This window comes from Arvicanthis niloticus, chromosome 24 (genome assembly GCF_011762505.2).
Source record: "Arvicanthis niloticus isolate mArvNil1 chromosome 24, mArvNil1.pat.X, whole genome shotgun sequence".
NCBI classification, from domain to species: Eukaryota; Metazoa; Chordata; class Mammalia; order Rodentia; family Muridae; genus Arvicanthis; species Arvicanthis niloticus.
This window is the reverse complement of record NC_133432.1, coordinates 12,947,156-12,964,441: the sequence shown is the minus strand read 5'-3', so window position 1 is coordinate 12,964,441 and position 17,286 is coordinate 12,947,156. Positions and strand designations below refer to the sequence as shown.

The window sequence follows — 17,286 nt, the reverse complement described above, 5'->3', positions numbered from 1 at the left end:
GTGGAGCAGGTTGAGCAAGACTGAGAAAGCCTTTCCTCCCCCGGGGAGATTCATTTAGTGGGATGGAGAGACAAACACACACCACTCTTAACTAGTGTGAGCCAAAATTTGTCTATCTGTGGGAGGCTATCTAAACAGCACTGCAGACAAAGGAGATCCCGCCAAGCCTGCCAAACAATTTGAGTTCCATCCCTGACATGCTAGTGGAGGAAGAACGGAAACTACCACAGGTTGTCCTCTGACCTCCGAGCAGACTTACACACAAAATAAAAGGTAATGAATTTTTTTTTTTTTTTTTTTTTTTTTTTTTATGTTTTTCAAGACAGGGTTTCTCTGTGTAGCCCTGGCTATCCTGGAACTCACCCTGTAGACCAGGCTGGCCTCAGACTCAGAAATCCGCCTACCTCTGCCTTCCAAGTGCTGGGATTAAAGGCGTACACCACCACTGCCAGGCTATGAAATATTTTTAATAATTTAAAAAAAAAACTACCTCAAAGCTGGGCATGGTTATATATGACTTTAATTCCAGCACTGGAGAGGCAGAAGTGGGCAGATCTTTGTTGTGAGTTTGAGGCAAGTCAAACTAAGGCTGGTCAAGGCTAAGAGCAAAACCTTGTCTCAAACAAAACAAAGTCAGCTCTAGAAAGTCAGCGGTACAATCATAGAGATAATATATTCCCATTGTTCCCATTTTACAGATAAAGTTAGGCACAGAGAGGCTGGGTTGTTTGCTGAAGGTCACACACAGTTGCTAAGTTCCAGGGGCAGGACTAGAACTAGGGACAGCCTGTAACAACAGTCTTTTGTTTAATAAAATCCCTAAATGGAGCCTTAGGAGCCCAGCAGACCTTGGCACATATGATGTGTGTGACTCCTGGGGAAAGCAATGGGAAGATCTAAATGTTTATGCCCACACTGCGTGTCATAATTTTCTTGATGCCAAATGGCAGGTATATATGTCACTCCATCCGTGTGATAAGGGCTGAAGGAAAATTACAGACTGAGCTGATACAGGGGACAATTTCTGTCTATCAAGCAACCTCAGGGGACAAGTCCCCTCCAGAGTCCATAGTCACACCACAGAGAACTGGTTCTCCAGAGTAAGGAAGCTTATGTTGAGATCAACCTGAACTTCATCCAGGAACGGTAGCTTTCAGAGGATGACTTCCAACTACTGACCCTCCTGCCTGCACCTCCAGAATGGTGAAATCCTATGTGTGGTTCCTAAACCTGCTGAATGCCATGCTAGAGGCAGAAAACAGGGATTTGGGCATGCTGGGTGAGCACTCTACCAGCTGAGCCATATTCCAGTCCCTTTAGGAAATTTGAACATAACAGGGTTTTAGGGACATGGTGGCCCAAGCCCTTAATCCCAGTACTTGGGAGGAAGTGGCAGAAGGCTCTTTGGAGCGCAAGGCCAGCCTGGTCTACAGATTGAATGCCAGGACAGCCAGGGCTACACAGAGAAACTCTGTCTGAAAAACAAACAAAAATAAGTTCCACTAAAAATAGAAAGTCGGGGGCTGGAGAGATGGCTCAGTGGTTAAGAACACTGTCTAGTCTTCCAGAGGATCCAGGTTCAATTCCCAGCACCTACATGGCTGTCTATAACTCCAGTTCCAGGGGATCCTGACACCTTCACACAGAGATGAATGTAAGTAAAATCACACCAATGTGCATAAAATTTACATATATATATCCATATATATATATATATCCAGTTATAATAATGCATGCCTTTAATTTCCTTGGCAAGCAGAGATCTGAGTTCTGTGTGGTCCTCAAAGCTTCTTACATCTGTCTCTGAAAACTTCTAGCTCTGGTTGGTCAGAAGCTTGCTGTATAAACCAGGCTGGACTCCTCTGACTCTCTCAGAGATCCTTCTGCCTCTGCCTCCAGGGAGTACAAGGATTAGGTCACCCAATCCCTTCTTCTCCCAATTTTTAAAGCCAACATATGCTGGTTAATATTGCACCTCAGCCTGAGTGGCTGGAGAAGGATCTGGGGTCAAATGAAGTCAACTTGATGTGTCCTTGAGGCTCTGGGCTGGCTTCTTCTGTGACACTCTGCTTCCCCCTACCCCACCATGATGCCTGAGAGGAAGAAAGAGACAATGACTCACAAGTTAAGGTGGACTTAAGGAACCAACCAGGGTAGGAATGTGGATAGGCCACTAACAGCTGCCTGCAGCTAGGTTCCAGAAAAATCGTGATAAGGAAGTCTGAAGTGCTGCAGCCTCCTGACCTATAGACTGGCAGATGACATCTGCAGCCTGTAAAGTAGGGTGTTCTCTTAAACTAAGGAGTCTCCCTGTTGGGGGCCAACTTTTAGCAGAAAGCGGCTATCAGCTTTGCAGCCATCTTGAGCCATATACCCTGACATGAGATTTAAATTACAATAGCCTACAACAGCTGAGAACACTCGGATAATCTTGGTTTAGATACCTTGAGATTAAAGGTGTGTGAGATTAAAGGTGTGTGACTTAATAGTATACTTAGAAGTATAGAGATCAGAGTTAGAGACAAGACCTAAGGGCATGATTAAAGGTGTAACTTAGAGGCGTGGCTTAGAAGTGAGACGTATAAAAGGCAGAGACAGAACAGATCAGGATTGAGACGATAGAAGACATTAGTCAGACTATAGAAGACAGAACCAGAGATCAGAGAATATATAGACTGAGATCAGAGACTATAGAGGGATCATCAGAGATGAATCTCAGACATTAGGTAGAATCTGCCGTCACCCTCGCTCTTGCTGAAACCCGACCTGCAGACCGGAGCAGCAGCTTGGGCCGGGATTCAGTGGCCGCCCAAACGTGGGTCGGCCCGGGCCTCAACATTTTGCCTGGGCTGCAACATTTATTTTGGCCGCCCCAACTTGGGGCTAGTGCGGTCCCCAACATCTCCCCTCTGCCAAGGGAACTTCCTTTCTTCCTGATAAGGCTGCACCATCCTTCATTGGTAATTACAACCTTAAGACTGCTGAGACTTAAGACGTGGCGCTCGCCTTTAGTCCCAGCACTTGGGAGGCAGAGGCAGGTGGATTTCTGAGTTCGAGGCCAGCCTGGTCTACAGAGTGAGTTCCAGGACAGCCAGGGCTACACAGAGAAACCCTGTCTCGAAAAACCAAAAAAAAAAAAAAAAAAAAAAAAAAAAAAAAAAAAAAACTTAACAGGCCCATAGAATCTTCTACCCCAGAACTCCCTCTGCAGTAAACCCCCCAAGTGTATACAGTCCCTGTTTTCTCCCAGAGACTGTCACCCTTTATCGTTCAGATTGAAGGTCATTTTTCCTTTTTTTTTTTTTTTTTTAATTCCACAATGTCTCTAAAATCCGTCCAACACGACCCTTCCATGAGGCCTTTACCTTGTGACCATCCTTCAAACTGGGATTTGACCAAGCATGGCTGGGACCTGCTACTCTCTCTCTCTCTCTCTCTCTCTCTCTCTCTCTCTCTCTCTCTCTCTCTCCACCTCCCACCCCCCACCCCAATTCCACTTCTTTCCAGCCATGGTCTCACTAAGTTGCCCAGGCTCACCTTGATCTTCCTGGGTCAGTTGGAATAATAGGGCCCTCCCCTCCCCCTCCCCCTACATTAGCGTTGCTTTCTAGAATGTGTTCATCAGCCACACAGAAACCCTGCTCCTTTAGCAATGGCCCCTGTCTTGTAGCCTCTATCCTAAGAACTTCTGATCTGTTTCCTCCCTCTGTCTTTTTTTTTTTTTTTTTTTTTTTTTTTATTCTGAACATTGAATGTCATGCAGCAGGTGGCCTTTCCCATCTGGCTTTTCAGTTAGTGGACACTGTGGCATGTACCAAAGCTTTGTCCCTTTTCATGATGAGTGACAGTTCTTGTTTGGTTGTTCAACTGTTGGATTGACAGGTCACATCTTGTAGGAACCTATAATCTGGATTTTTTTTTTTTTTAAGATTTATTTCTATTTTACAGTTTATGCATGTTGACTTTCGGGCCTAGGGAGGTCAGAAGACCAAATTGTGGGAGTGAGGGAGGGGTGGGTGGAGAAGGGTAGAGAGAGGAGGTGGGTGGGAGAGGAGTGAGGGTGTTGGGTGTGGCTCAGCTAGCAGAATACTTGCCCAGCACACACAAAGCCTAGCGGTCCATCCAAAGCACCACAGGGAAAAAAATTTAAAAAAAAACAGATTTTGTGGTGCAGACTTATAATCCTAGTTGTCAGGAAGAAAAGGCAGGAGGATCATAAATTCAAAGTCATCCTTGGTTATGTAGTGACTTTGAGGCCAGCCTGGGCTCCTGGGTCAGCCTCCTGCCGGTCAGTCCGGTCATTTTGGGATGCCACAGTTCTATGTCCAGGCTTTCTCTGCAGTGCACCACAAGACCATCAAATGCTGGCCACAGAAAGAGCAGCCTCCGTCTCCAAGGTCCCCAGAGCCTTGAGGTCTGTGTGCTGGCCAGGCCTCTTTTCCAAGAAATATCCATCGAGATTGAGGTGAAGGCACTAAGACCAGCCAGGTTCGTGCCCTGGGTCCTGGGGTAAGTACCCTTCAGGGTCCCAAGGTAACCAGCTCCATGCTCACTGCCTACAGATCAGAAGAAAGCTTTCGGGGTCTCCTTTGGGTAAAATATTTTCTGCTCATAAAAGTCACGAGTGTGACCCCAGTATTTGGGGACCTCCTTCCACGCTGTTTGCATTTTTTAAAGTACTGGACAGACATTATTTAAAAGGCAAAATTATCAGGCTATAATATTGGACTCAATTGTTTTCGCCACCTTTTAAAAATATTCAGCAGAAGCTGGGTAGTGGTGGCACACCTTTGATCCCAGCACACCGGAGGTAGAGGAGGATGAAATCTGGTCTACAGAGTGAGTTCCAGGACAGCCAGGGCTACACAGAGAAACCCCTGTCTTGAGAAAACAGAAAGAAAATTAGCAGGGACTTGGAGATGTCTGAGCAGTGGATGGCTCACAGCTGCCTATGACTCCAGGGGTCTAATGATATCTCTTCTGGTCTCTACCAGCACCAGCATTTACATGTGTACAAAAGTATACCCAGATAACAAACACAAGATCTTCAAAATAAGAGGAAAATACCTAGCAGCTTTTGTGTGTGAGCGTTTTGCCTGCATTCGTGAATATCCAATAAGAATGTGCTTGGTGCCCTGGTACTGGAGACTACAATTATGAGCCCCCAGTAGATGGTAGGGCTCGAACCTGGGTCATCTGCTAGAGCAACGTGTGCTCTTACCTGCCAAGCCAACTCTCCAGCCCCAACCATGAGTTTTTAACTTTTGTAAGTAAAGTCTGTGCTAGGGGACAAAACTATTTCCCAAATTTTTGTGTTGGGTTTCTTCACTTTCCCAGTGTCTCAGGAGGTGGCTGGCTGCCTTCTGGGACATGAGTAGTGTCCTTATTAGAACTGTCCATTAGGGGACCAATGAGATGCCTCAGTAGGTAAAGGTGCTTGCCACCAAGCCTTTTGACCTGAGTTCAATCCCTGGAACCTACTGATGGGAGGAGAGAACTGTCTCCCACAAGCTGTCCCCTGACTTTCACACTTATAATTTGACCTAGGAGTGTAAACAAGAAAAGGATTCGGTGATACAGATGCTCAAGAGACCAGAAGATGAAGGATACTGAAGTCTGGTCATCTGTCAGCTGAGGAGTAGCCTTGGGAGGAAGCCACTGTGTCCAGCCTTGGCATTGGCCATTTACAGCTGAGGAGCCTGTCTCTATGGACTGTGTCTGGGAAAATCCAAAGCACACAGAGACAGGAAGCACATTTGGTTTTTATTCAAACTCACCAGTTAACTGTGTCTTTTTCCCCATTGGTTGGAGTCCAACCTCACAGTCTTATTTGATTGGCTAGTCTGAAAAGAATTCATGCACAGGAAATGAAGGAGGAAAGGGAGAGAGGGCACTGTTTCAAAGAGAAAGGAGTCTTTGGTCCAGGCCATCAAATCCCTGTGCTAAGGCTATGGTCCAGTGTAAACAAAAGTTTTCCTGGTGGGGCAGGGATGGAGACATCTGCATAAAAGTGTATACTTTATGGATTCTTCATTCTTCTACCCATCTCTACCCCTTTTCTCCCACCCTTTCAAAGAAGAGAGTAAGGGAAAGAGATCCCTGAATAAAGGGGGGGGGGTCAGAAAGAGGTTAATGACATAGACTACCTCCTGCCGATTAGGGTCATTAAGTTCCTTGGGGTAAGTTTGATCGCCCCTGTCAGGATATCTAACTTGTTTCTTCTTTGCACAGGACTACTAGACAAACTTCAACAACCAACAACCCATCAACTGGCCTTTTGGGGCCCTAGCATTTTTGTACACTCTAAAAAGTCCCCAGAATTCCAAATGTCACACCATCTGCAGCTGGCAAAATCACACCTCTGCTAGACCATGAGGCAAATCACAGTCAGCTGCTGTGAACGGTCTGAAGCAGCGCCATATCCCACACCCAGAGTTAAAACAAAAACATATTCTTATAAAATTTCTGGGTTTTTTGTTTGTTTGTTTTTCGAGACAGGGTTTCTCTGTGTAGCCCTGGCTGTCCTGGAACTCACTCTGTAGACCAGACTGGCCTCGAACTCAGAGATCTGCCTGCCTCTGCCTCCCAAGTGCTGGGATTAAAAGCGTGCACCACCACTGCCTGGCCCCTTGCTTGTTCTAAATATAAGTTTTATAGTATTTGATAGAAAAGACTCAAGGATACTTAACTGCAGGCTCAAGGCCAAGGTAGCCAAAGTCCATATGCAAATGAACCATTGTGGCTGTGTTCCAATAAAACTTTATTTAAAAAGCATGGGACAAGCCTGGGTTTTGAGAAGTGACTTACTTTCTAACTGTATTTACTGCTTTTCGTTAGATACAGTTGTCACGGTATAGAGAAATGGTGACAGGCTCCTAACTGATAGTTTCATTTTCTTTTTCTTTGCAGGGCTGAGGACAGAAGCAGGGCCTCAAAGATCCCGGGAAAGGGCTCTGCCACTCAGTGTTCATCACAGGCCTTGGCTGTCTGAAGAAAAGCAGACTATGTAACAGGCTGGCCTTGAACTCCTCTGACCTCCCCCTCTCAAGTCCCAAATGCTGGGATCACAAGCGTGCTGTTGATGGACTCTAAGGCTTTGAGCTGGGCAAGCACTCTAACCACTGAGTTAATTGCAATTCTAGCCCAATTTTTTTCTTAAAAAATATTTATTTTCACGTGTGTGTTTGAGTGTATGTCCATACTCAATCTAAAACTTTTGTTTTAGGCAGGATCTCACTATGTATCCTTGGCTGACCTGGAACTAGCTATGTAGCTCTGGCTGGCCTTGAACTTGTAGAGATCCTCCTGCCTGCTGGGACTCAAGTCCACCACACTCAGTTTAAATATGATCTTTTGACTAATGGTACAAATAGGTTTGGGAACTTTAAAGCTTTATGGCAATAATTTTATCTCCCTCCTTCTCTTGACCTACGGCCCCTCATAAACCCTTCACGAATCGTTCATTAACATCTTAGAAATTCCCAAGTATTTCCCTGGTCAATAGTTGGGGATTAGGTTGTTTGAGGGGTGCCCCCTTTTAAGGCACAGCCTCTTAATTCTTGTATAAGCTTCCTAGCCTCCTACTGTGGGGCTGGAGAGGTGGCTCAGCAGCGGCTGAGAGCCTTGTTTCCTGTCAAGCACACCCAGCTTCCATTTGCAGCACCCACTGGGTGGCTCAGTTCCAGAGGCTCAGACGCCCTCTTCTGAACTCAGCAGGCACCAGACATACACAGGGGGCACATACAAGGAAAAAAATAAAGATAAATAAATAGTTTTTTTTTTTTTTTAAATAGAGAGTGAAGTCAACAATTTTGAACATACTTGAATAGTTTAATTTTTTGAGACAGGGTCTCACTCTGTAGCCCCAGTTGGCCTCACACTGTATCCATCCTCCTACCCAGTTCTTCTGAATGTCAGCCTCACAGGTAGGAACCATTAAGTCTGACTTGGGTCCTCTTTTTACTGTCTCAAAACATTGGCCACCTTGTAATCTCAAGGTGGCTGCTGAGGTTCTTGCCATCACATAACACTCCCAACCATGTTAATTCAAGAAGGGGAGAGGCATTTTGACACATAATTCTAACAAAAAATTTTCAACGAACAGCGTTCTAGAAACTTCTTGTAAGGTACTGATAGATTCTTCTTTGCTGGTGAAATGAGCCAATTCAAACCAGATTAGATTATTTTAAATGCAGGTTTATTGGGTGAGTTCACGGTGCCCCAAGGACCAAGGCCAGGGAAGTTACCTTGGGGAGAGAGGAGAGAAAGGGCACGATCTGAGAGGGAGGGGAAGAGAGAAGAGGCAAGCTAGGAGACCAAAATGTCTGCATTATATAGGAAAAAGCCTCTGGGGGGAAGAGCAGCCCAACTAATTTTGGGCTGGGAAGTTCAGCATTGGGGGCAGGGTATGCCAGGTAGGGACTGAGGGATGCTAGGAGAACCCAAAGGCCAGATCTGCTTTGATATAAAATATGCATCTCAGTCTCTCTCTCTCTCTCTCTCTCTCTCTCTCTCTCTCTCTCTCTCTTTTTTTTTTTTTTTTTTTTTTTTTTTTTTTTTTTTTTTTTTTTTTTTTTTTTTTGAGACAGGGTTTCTCTGTGTAGCCCTGGCTGTCCTGGAACTCACTCTGTAGACCAAGCTGGCCTCAAACTCAGAAATCCACCTGCCTCTGCCTCCCAAGTGCTGGGATTAAAGGTGTACGTCACCACTGCCTGGTGCATCTCAGTCTCTTATCCACAGATCCTAAACCAAACATTTCCCTTCAGGCTTTTTATCTGTCTAGAAAGACAGTTTTGAGCTGGAAGTGGTGGCTCAAGTCTTTGATCCCTGCATTTTGGAGGCAGAGGCAGACAGATTTCTGAGTTCAAGGCCAGCCTGGTCTACAGAGTGAGTTCCAGGACAGCCAGGGCTACACAGAGAAACCCTGTCTCGAAAAACCAAAAAAAGAAAAGAAAAAGAAAAGAAAAAGAAAGACAGTTTGTATTGGTGTCAATGCTGCCCAACGAGGAAGACAGGAGCCAGGGGACTAGCTGGCTAGTTTCTCACGATCATACTGGCATTACTGACTTCTGGCTGTATGACTTGGCGTTTTGAAGCTTCGTGTCTTCCTCAGTCTGTGGGAATAGTGGTGATGGATACACAGGAAACTGGGGTTAACAAGGAAACTCATGCGGAGGCCCAAGGACTTGCCTGTCAACAGCAAGCAGTCAGTAAGTTCTGGTTGCCATGGTGACTGTGCTGTCAGGGAACTTGGAAAGAGCGATAGACTTTGCATCCCGGGGCTTCTGATGTGCACGGGACAGTTAGCTAACACACCCTTACCGATAGACTTTGCATCCCGGGGCTTCTGATGTGCACGGGACAGTTAGCTAACACACCCTTACACAGAGCTGCTTGGCTGAGTTTGCCCTATCTGTAAAGTAAAGCAAGGACTGAGGGCACATCTCCCGAGTGTTTCACTCAAAAAAAAAAAAAAAAAAAAAAAAAAAAAAAAAAAAAAAAAAAAAAATCCTCGGGCTGAGGAGATGGCTCTTTTGCAATAAAATGTTTGGTGCACAAACAATGTCCCAAGTGTTGGTCCTCGGGACTCACTAAAAAGCTGTGCAGACATGGAGGGTGCCTGTTACCCCAGCCCTTTAGAAGGGGACACAGGACATCCCTACAGCAAGCTAGCTAGTAGACTGGCTGAAGAGGCCAGCTCCAAGTTCAAAGAGAGACCCTGCCTCAGGAAATGGGTCTTAAATCCCAGGGCAAGGGCCTGAGATGCATATTTTACATAAGCAGGCCTGGCCTCCAGGTTCTCCCAGGATCCCTCAGTCTCTACCTGGCACACCCTGCCCCCAAATTTGAACTTTCCAGCCCAGGGGCTGGGCTATCCTTCTCCCAGAGGGTCCTCCCTATATAATCCAAACATTTTCATTTTGTTGTCTCTTCCCTCCTCCTCCTCCTCTTCTTCCTCCTCTTCCTCCTCCTTTCCTCCTCTTCTTCATTCTCTTCCCCCTCCACCTCCTCTCTCTCCCCATGGTGACTTCCTGACCAAGGTCCTTGGGATAAGTGAACTGGCCCGGGAGCATCTTCCCAATAAATCTGTATTTAATACAATCTAATCTGGCTTGAATAGGCTCATTTTACTTGTAGAGAACTAACTACTTTATTGGCTGGGATGGCTGCGGGTTCTGGGTTGAGGTGGGGGAAGGTGGCTGGGGAGTGAGATGAAATGGAGGGGGGGAGGGGAGGGTAGAGCGAAAAGGGCAGGCTTTCCAGCATCCTCTCCAAGTACACACCCCCAAAGATCTTTCTCCCTCTAGGGTCCCCCCCACACCCCCGTCTTTTTTTCAAGACTGGGTCTCACTGTGTAGCCCTGGCTGTCCTGGAACTGGATCTATAGACCAATGTGGTCTCAAACTCACAGAGATTTGCTTGACTTTGCCTCCTGAGCATTGGGTTTAAAGCCAAAACCAGCACCTCACTAGGCTCCACCTCTTAAAGGGCCCACTGGCTCCCAGTGGTTCCAAACCCCAGTGATCAAGCCTTTAATACATGGGCCTTGGGCTGGGACACTTATACTAACCCGATTTTTATTGTTGTTCTTGTTTGTTTTTGTTTCTGACAGGGTGTCACTCTGTTGTGGCCCAGGCTGGTCTTGAACTCACAGCAATTCTTCTGCCTCTGGTCCCACAGTGCGAGAATTCAGGCGTGTGAGCCTGGCTACACAGCATCCTACCTTGAATCTTCTCCATTGTAGGAGGAGTCTCTCTTTTTCTCCTGATGGAAGGTTTCTCAGGATTCCCTCCGAGCCGCCTGGGCTTCAGAGTACAATCCAGGCTTCCTAGACCCCGCTCTCTGCCTCCTCCCCTCCCCCTGTGACTGAGAGAAACTCTAGACTCTCTGAGCGCTGCTGGCCCTGGGGCAGTTGGGAGAGGCGTTGCATCTCAAACATATAAATGTGCAGGACTGTGAAGCCTGGTGTGTATAGGTCCTGCCCCTCTGTGAGAATTGGTGGAACATTCCAAGTCACCCAGGCAAGCCTAGGGTCCTCAGGGTTCAAGAGTGCACCAGTTTCTCTTCCCAAGCTGCTACAAGAAGGGCATCTACCTACCAGATCCAGATCAGCAAACAGAGAGTCATCACACCATGTCTCAAGCGCTCAGTCGTGAGTTGGTAAAGTGTTTGCCGATTGCCAAGCAAGTACAAGGCTCTGGGCACAATTGTTAGCATGAGCATAAACCAGAAGTGGCGTTGCACGCTTGTCATCCCAGCGCTGAGGAGACCAGCAGGGGAATTGGAAATTCGAGTTTATTTTCAGCTACATAGTAAATTCAAGGCCAGCCTGGGTTACATGAGATCCCGGGTTTACCGGAGCCAAAAACAATGAACAAACAAGAAAAAAAAAAAAACCACCCACAAAACAGAAAGTGGGGTCATGTCTAGGCAGGCTCCACTACTGTTTCTAGAAGCTTAGGGGGCTCTGGAAGGATCTGGAAAGTGGCCATTGGGTATAAGCAAGTTAGAATCCCCACAACGTCAAGTCAAGTCATCCTGGCAAGTGTGGGCAAGATCAAAGTAGTCCACGTTTCTCTCTGATGCCACCAGCATTTTTTTTCCATTGAAGACTTCTTGATGTTTTGCATGCGTAGGTGAGAGTCAGCAGAGAAAAACGGCAAATAAAAACAGCCCTGTCTCCTAACGTTTAAGCAGCAAACAGGACAAAGGTGGGGTCCCCACGTAAGACTTTGGCATCACCTGCCTGTGGTGGCACTCTCTAGCTTTGCCATCTGCCAAATGTGTGTGCGCCGTCTGCCGCACGCAAAGCTGTGTGACTTTGCAAAAAGCACTTAGCCTCTCTGGACCTCTTTACCCCAGTTGTAAATGGTGATAATAATGAGATCCATGTCATAGGGACATCCTGAGGACTCTAACGACAGGGACAGGATATTGACATCGTCCGTTGCGTCATAAATGCTAAATGTCAACAACACTATGGCTGTTGTCACTGCTCTTGGTCCATGGGGAAGGCAGTGGGAACCCAAGGGGAGACTGATAGGAAACGGGAGAGCATGATCCTTGTGTGACTCCGAGCCTTAGTTTACATGAAGATGAACAAGATACCACAGGAACCAAGATACCAGCAGCACAACAGACACTGTTGTTCTGAGCGTTTGCTGCCATCCCTAATCCTCAGAGCAGCTCTCTCTCGAGGATGGACAGGTAGCGCTCCGGTTCCGGGGATGAGGACACTGTGCCCAGAGAGAGATGGTAATCTATTGCGTTTATTTATGTGTGTTTATGCACAGGCCCTCGTGCATGCACACCATGGTTCATGTGTCGATGCCAGATGCCCATTGGTGAATGGGCTCCCCTTCTGCCCGACCCAGGTCACCAGACATGGCGGCAAGCCTCTACCCACGGAACCGTTTGTCAAGCAGCATACATAGGTCACACAGCTCCGTGGACCCGCAGACTCGCCTCAGCGCAGTCCACCCGTCCCGGGAGCTGAAGTGGAGCTCCCTGCCCTGCCCTGCCCCTTCTGTAGGTCTTGCTGTCTGGTTAAACCTTGGTGCTGGGAGTTGATCTAGGGAGAATTTTGGATCTTATGAGCTTGGAACCCCCGGGGGGCCTCCTTGTCTATTTCTCTTACAGGGGAGTCGGGGGTGGGGGTGGGGGTCGGGGTATGGCTGGCTCTCCCAGCAGCCTCTGCCTCCTTTGGGTCTCCTTCCTCATTTTCACGCCCCGTTTCCCGGCGTCTCTCCAGGTCATATGAAGATCTTGGGACACTCGTGGAAGGTAGCCAAGCTGCTGGATTAGGTAAGAGAGTGGGAGGCTTCGGGCGCAAAATTCCAACAGGAGCCATTAAAGGATGCTGCTGGGGCTTCATGCTACCAGGGGCTTGGCTCGGCTCTGAGAGAACTGAGTGTTCACGTGCGTCCTCAAGCAGACAGAGGACATCCGGCAGGGGATGTTTGGGGGAGGGGGACCAGGAAGCTGTTTGATTATCCAGCTGTTTCGATCTAAATATGTTGCACATCTGGTGGCCTGGAAATTGCCTGTGATTTTATAGTCCCTGACTTGCTGTCTGGGCTTGAGTTTGGCTCCAGGGAAGGGGGGAGGAGAAGGAGAGGAAGAGGAGGAAGAAGAAGGAGAGGGAGGGAGAAAGGGAGAGGAGAAGGTAGGGAAGGGGGGAGTGAGAAGGGAGAAGGAAGAGGAATTGGAGTCTCATTCCTTCACAGGGAAGACAAGCTTGTTTGCACAAACAGCCACTGGTTTTCTCCGTTCTGCCAGAACTGGAGTTGGTTTGTGCCAGGTTTTAATGCAAAGCACCCATCTCCTCTGAGGAAATAGAGAGGGCTTGGAGATGCTCTTGACATAGGTGATCACTCCCCAAACTTATTTCGCCCTGTCCTTATGACATTAGAATGTTCTGAGAGAACCAGGGGCAGCGATGGAGCAGTTACCTACTTTCTTCTACAGATGCAGAGCATCGGCAGTTTCTTTTTAACAGGATGTGGGAAAATGTGTCCTGGCAAGAGTAGGGCCTTCTGTTGAAAGTTATGGGGCACAGAGAAGATTCCCCATGTCGCAAGTTCTTGAACAGGAAAGGAAAATCCCTGGCCCCTCCGACAGGTGATGAGCAATGGCTGCCTCGGGGCAGTAGGTGAGGAGGTCTGCGGCCATATCTCAGGGTGAATGAGTTCTATAATGGATTGCTAATGTCTGCCATGGCAGGGGCAAAGCTGGATGGGTTTGTTGTTTCATGTCTGCAGACCCCAACAGCTGCGTGTTGAAAATACTTAGAAACAGTAATTGAGGCAGCGAATTTGGGATAGAAGAGAGATAGGCCTGGAAGTGGTCTCACTTTCTGATTTGTTGTGGTTTCTGGTGTGTGTGTGTGTGTGTGTGTGTGTGTGTGTGTGTGTGTGTAACAGAGAGAGAGAGAGAGAGAGAGAGACAGAGACAGAGACAGAGACAGAGACACAGAGACTCTTGTAGCCAAGCATGGCTCTAGAAGGCCTTGCCCTTCTCCTCATTTCCTCTGCCTTGCTCAAAACCACTAGAGCCCTTTCACCTCTGCCTGTACCTCTTAAGTGATGGAGTTACAGGCATGTACCACCACTCCAGGTTTATATGGTCCTGGGGGATGGGACTCAGCACCTTCTGCATACCAGCCAAGCACACTACTGAGCCACACCCCCAACTCCCTCTGCCATTTTTTTTTTTCCAGAAAGGATTCCGTTATATAACGGAGGCTGCCTCTAGTGTGAGGTCCTCCTGTCTCAGCTTCCTGAGTGCTCGGATTCCAGGCATGCACACTCCCCCCTAGCTATCTACCCTGTCTGGCTGCTGCCTCAGATATCATTATCTGTCAGGGTCAGAAATCAAGAGGCCCAATTGGCTCTTCCTGTCTAAGGATCTCCTGCCCATCAGCTTGGGACAGAGGCGGGCAGAACAGGACTAGCTAACGCTAATCAGCTGCACACAGGGTCTAAACGCACAGAAGTAGGTCACATTAGAAATTAAGTGTGAATGAGATATAGTGGCACATACCTTTAACCCAGCACTTGGGAGGCAGAAGCTAGGGGATCTCTGTAAGTTCAAGGACAGCCTGGTTTACAGAGTGAGTTCAAGGACAGCCAGAGCTGCATATTGAAACCCTGACTCAGAACAAGAAAGAAAGAAAGAAAGAAGAAAAAGAAAAAAGAAAAGAAATTGATTGTGTTTTGTCCACAAGCTCTTGACCCAGAGGGTCTGGGGTTGAAATTCTGCTGGGAAGCCTGGCCACAGGGCATGCCAGTGGCCACTGTATATGCTTCCAGGAGGACAAGGCAGGTGGGTACTAGCTCTTCAGACCTGGGACTCCTAGAGGTGACCAGCCTTGAAGAGCTTGAGGTGGGGTTCACCCAGGTGCCTCAGCTCAGGACTCCACGGCTCTTTCTGAATGACTGTGCTGCAGACAGGACCCAGTTGCAGCATCTTCGAAGAGGCACATTGATGGTTGGCATCTCTTTCCAACTGTCAGCTCAGTGCAGTGCGTTCAGCTTCAGTGTGAGTGCATGCTTTCTCCCTGCTGACATCATTTCCAGGAATAGACACCAATTACCACCCCAAACCCGGTGCCGAGCAGGAAGTGAAGTGGCATATGATTCGATTCTGACGTTCGAGGATCTGTGCAGTGCCCAGCAGGCACATGCCCCTTTCCGTGATGTTTTCCCAGTGTATCTTTCCGTGCAGATGCCAATCTGCTGGGTCAGCAACATTCAGAGACCGCCGTGCTGCAACACTTTATGGTCGGGGCAGTTAAGACCACCATGTGGGGGTTATTATTCTAAGGACTCTGAGAGAGTCAAAGAAGTTTGGAAACTGTTTTTTATTTATTACTATTATTATTTTGGTTGTTCAAGACAGAGTTTCTCTGTGTAGCCTTGGGTGTCCTGAAATTCACTGTGTACACCAGACTAGTCTCAAACTCAGAGATCAGCTTGCCTCTGCTCCTGAATGCTGGGACTAAAGGCGTATGCCACCACCACTGGTGGCCTGGGAACTGTTTTTATTTCGTTGAGAGGAGAGAGAGAGAGAGAGAGAGAGAGAGAGAGAGAGAGAGAGAGAGAGAGAGAGAACCATACCAGCAGAGGCCAGAAGGGGCATCCGCTGCTGGAATCCCAAGCAGTTATGATCCCCTATGTTCCTGCTGAGAACCAAACTGGGCCCTCTGCAAGAGCAGCAGGTGCTCTTAACCACCAAGCTATCTCTCTAGGCCCCTCCCCTTGCATTTTTTTTTCCTTTTTGTGATAGGGCCTCTTGTAGCCCAGGCTGGCCTGGCTACACAGGGAGTCCCTGTCTGAAAATAACTCTTATTTCCTAATTAACAGCATATCCCACAAGGACACACATAGAAACCTTCTCTTTTTTCTTATCTCCAGATAGTCTCTGCCAAATGGAAGGGCCTGGAGTCTTTTTGTATCTGCCATACCTCTCCGTGGTCCTGGCCAGCCTGGCATAGGAGGGACAGGAGGGGGGCAGGCTTTGACTGGCTTGGGAGGTAGTAATGTCTGACTTCTTGCTTCTTCATTCTGGATGCTTTGTGTAGCCCCAGAGGCTTTTCCTTCACTATTTCTAGAAGGTTCTTTGGCTTATTCATATTTTTCTCTTGTTCCTATCTCCAAATGGGTCACCAGCTGGACTCAGGGTTCCCTCTCCAGCCTCACCTCTATTCTCTATCCTTCCCTCACACAGATGTTCAGTTGTTCTGAAGCTGGAGTCACCCCAGGCCTGTGCCCACACCACCCAGATGACTGCTGAATCCTTTGCCAACGGGTACTTGAATCACTACAGACCAGGCTGTTTGGTGGCCTATTAGAATCTCACAGAGTGTCTGCCTTGTGGCTGTCATTGCTTCTGCGTTAAGGGGGGAGAAACACAGAGGCTCAGACAGAGAAGGCAACGCTGCGTCTTGGTGGAGACTGAACTGGAGCCCAGTGAGGCCAGATGTCTTGTCCTCTCTCCCCTCGGGCTCCCTGAGTCCTGAGCCAGAGTCTCATAAGTAAATGCTGAGCGAATGTGTGGTAGATGTATGACTGAGTGAGAGAAAGAGAGGGGGAGGGAGAGAGGGAAAGGGAGAGGGAGGCAGATACTTCCTGGGTGAGTCCTGCGTGTTGGGCCCAGGTCTAGGGGTTTTTCACAAAGCAGAATGGTGTTGGAGCTAAAGTTTCAAAGAAGACAGCCTTCTACACAAACGAACAAACAACCAGGGAGAGAAAAATAAAACAAAACAAACAACAGCAACAACAAAACAAAACAAAACAAAACAATCCAGTGCATGAGCAAGACTCATCATCGGGGTAAAGGGGCTTGTGGCCAAACCTGATGACATGAGTTCAAATCCTGGAACACTTGTAGTGGAAAGAGAGAACCAACTTCGCAAATTGTCATCTGACTTCATGTGCACCATACCCACACAATATAAATAAATAAAATAAATAAATAAATAAATAAATAAATAAATGTAATTTTTTTGTTGTTGTTCAAATGAAGAGAATGAGACAGTGCTGGGCTTTGGGGAGAGAGATCTGACAAGCGGAGGTCATGGGTGTGAAGCATGAACAGGTCCAACGTGAGGCGAGGATGTGGTTTCTAACAGGTGAATGGCAGAAAGAAACCTGTGGGTTGGAGGAGAGGACTCCGGGCAGGAGGAACAGCACATGCAAAGGTCCTGAGGTTGATTGAGGCACTGTGTTGAGAGCAGGAACACTCAGGCTGTGACAGGCCCCCAGACCAAACTAAGACTGACCCTAT

The 17,286-nt window shown here is 47.6% G+C and overlaps 1 long non-coding RNA gene across 1 annotated transcript; it reads left to right on the top strand.

The window, feature by feature from the left end:
* The first annotated feature begins 11,984 nt into the window (after window positions 1-11,984).
* LOC143437459 (uncharacterized) lies at window positions 11,985-16,941 on the top strand. The gene is made up of 4 exons (XR_013106921.1): window positions 11,985-12,255; window positions 12,375-12,528; window positions 12,752-12,804; window positions 16,228-16,941. It is a non-coding gene; the product is annotated as an uncharacterized LOC143437459 (long non-coding RNA).
* The last annotated feature ends 345 nt before the right edge of the window (window positions 16,942-17,286 follow it).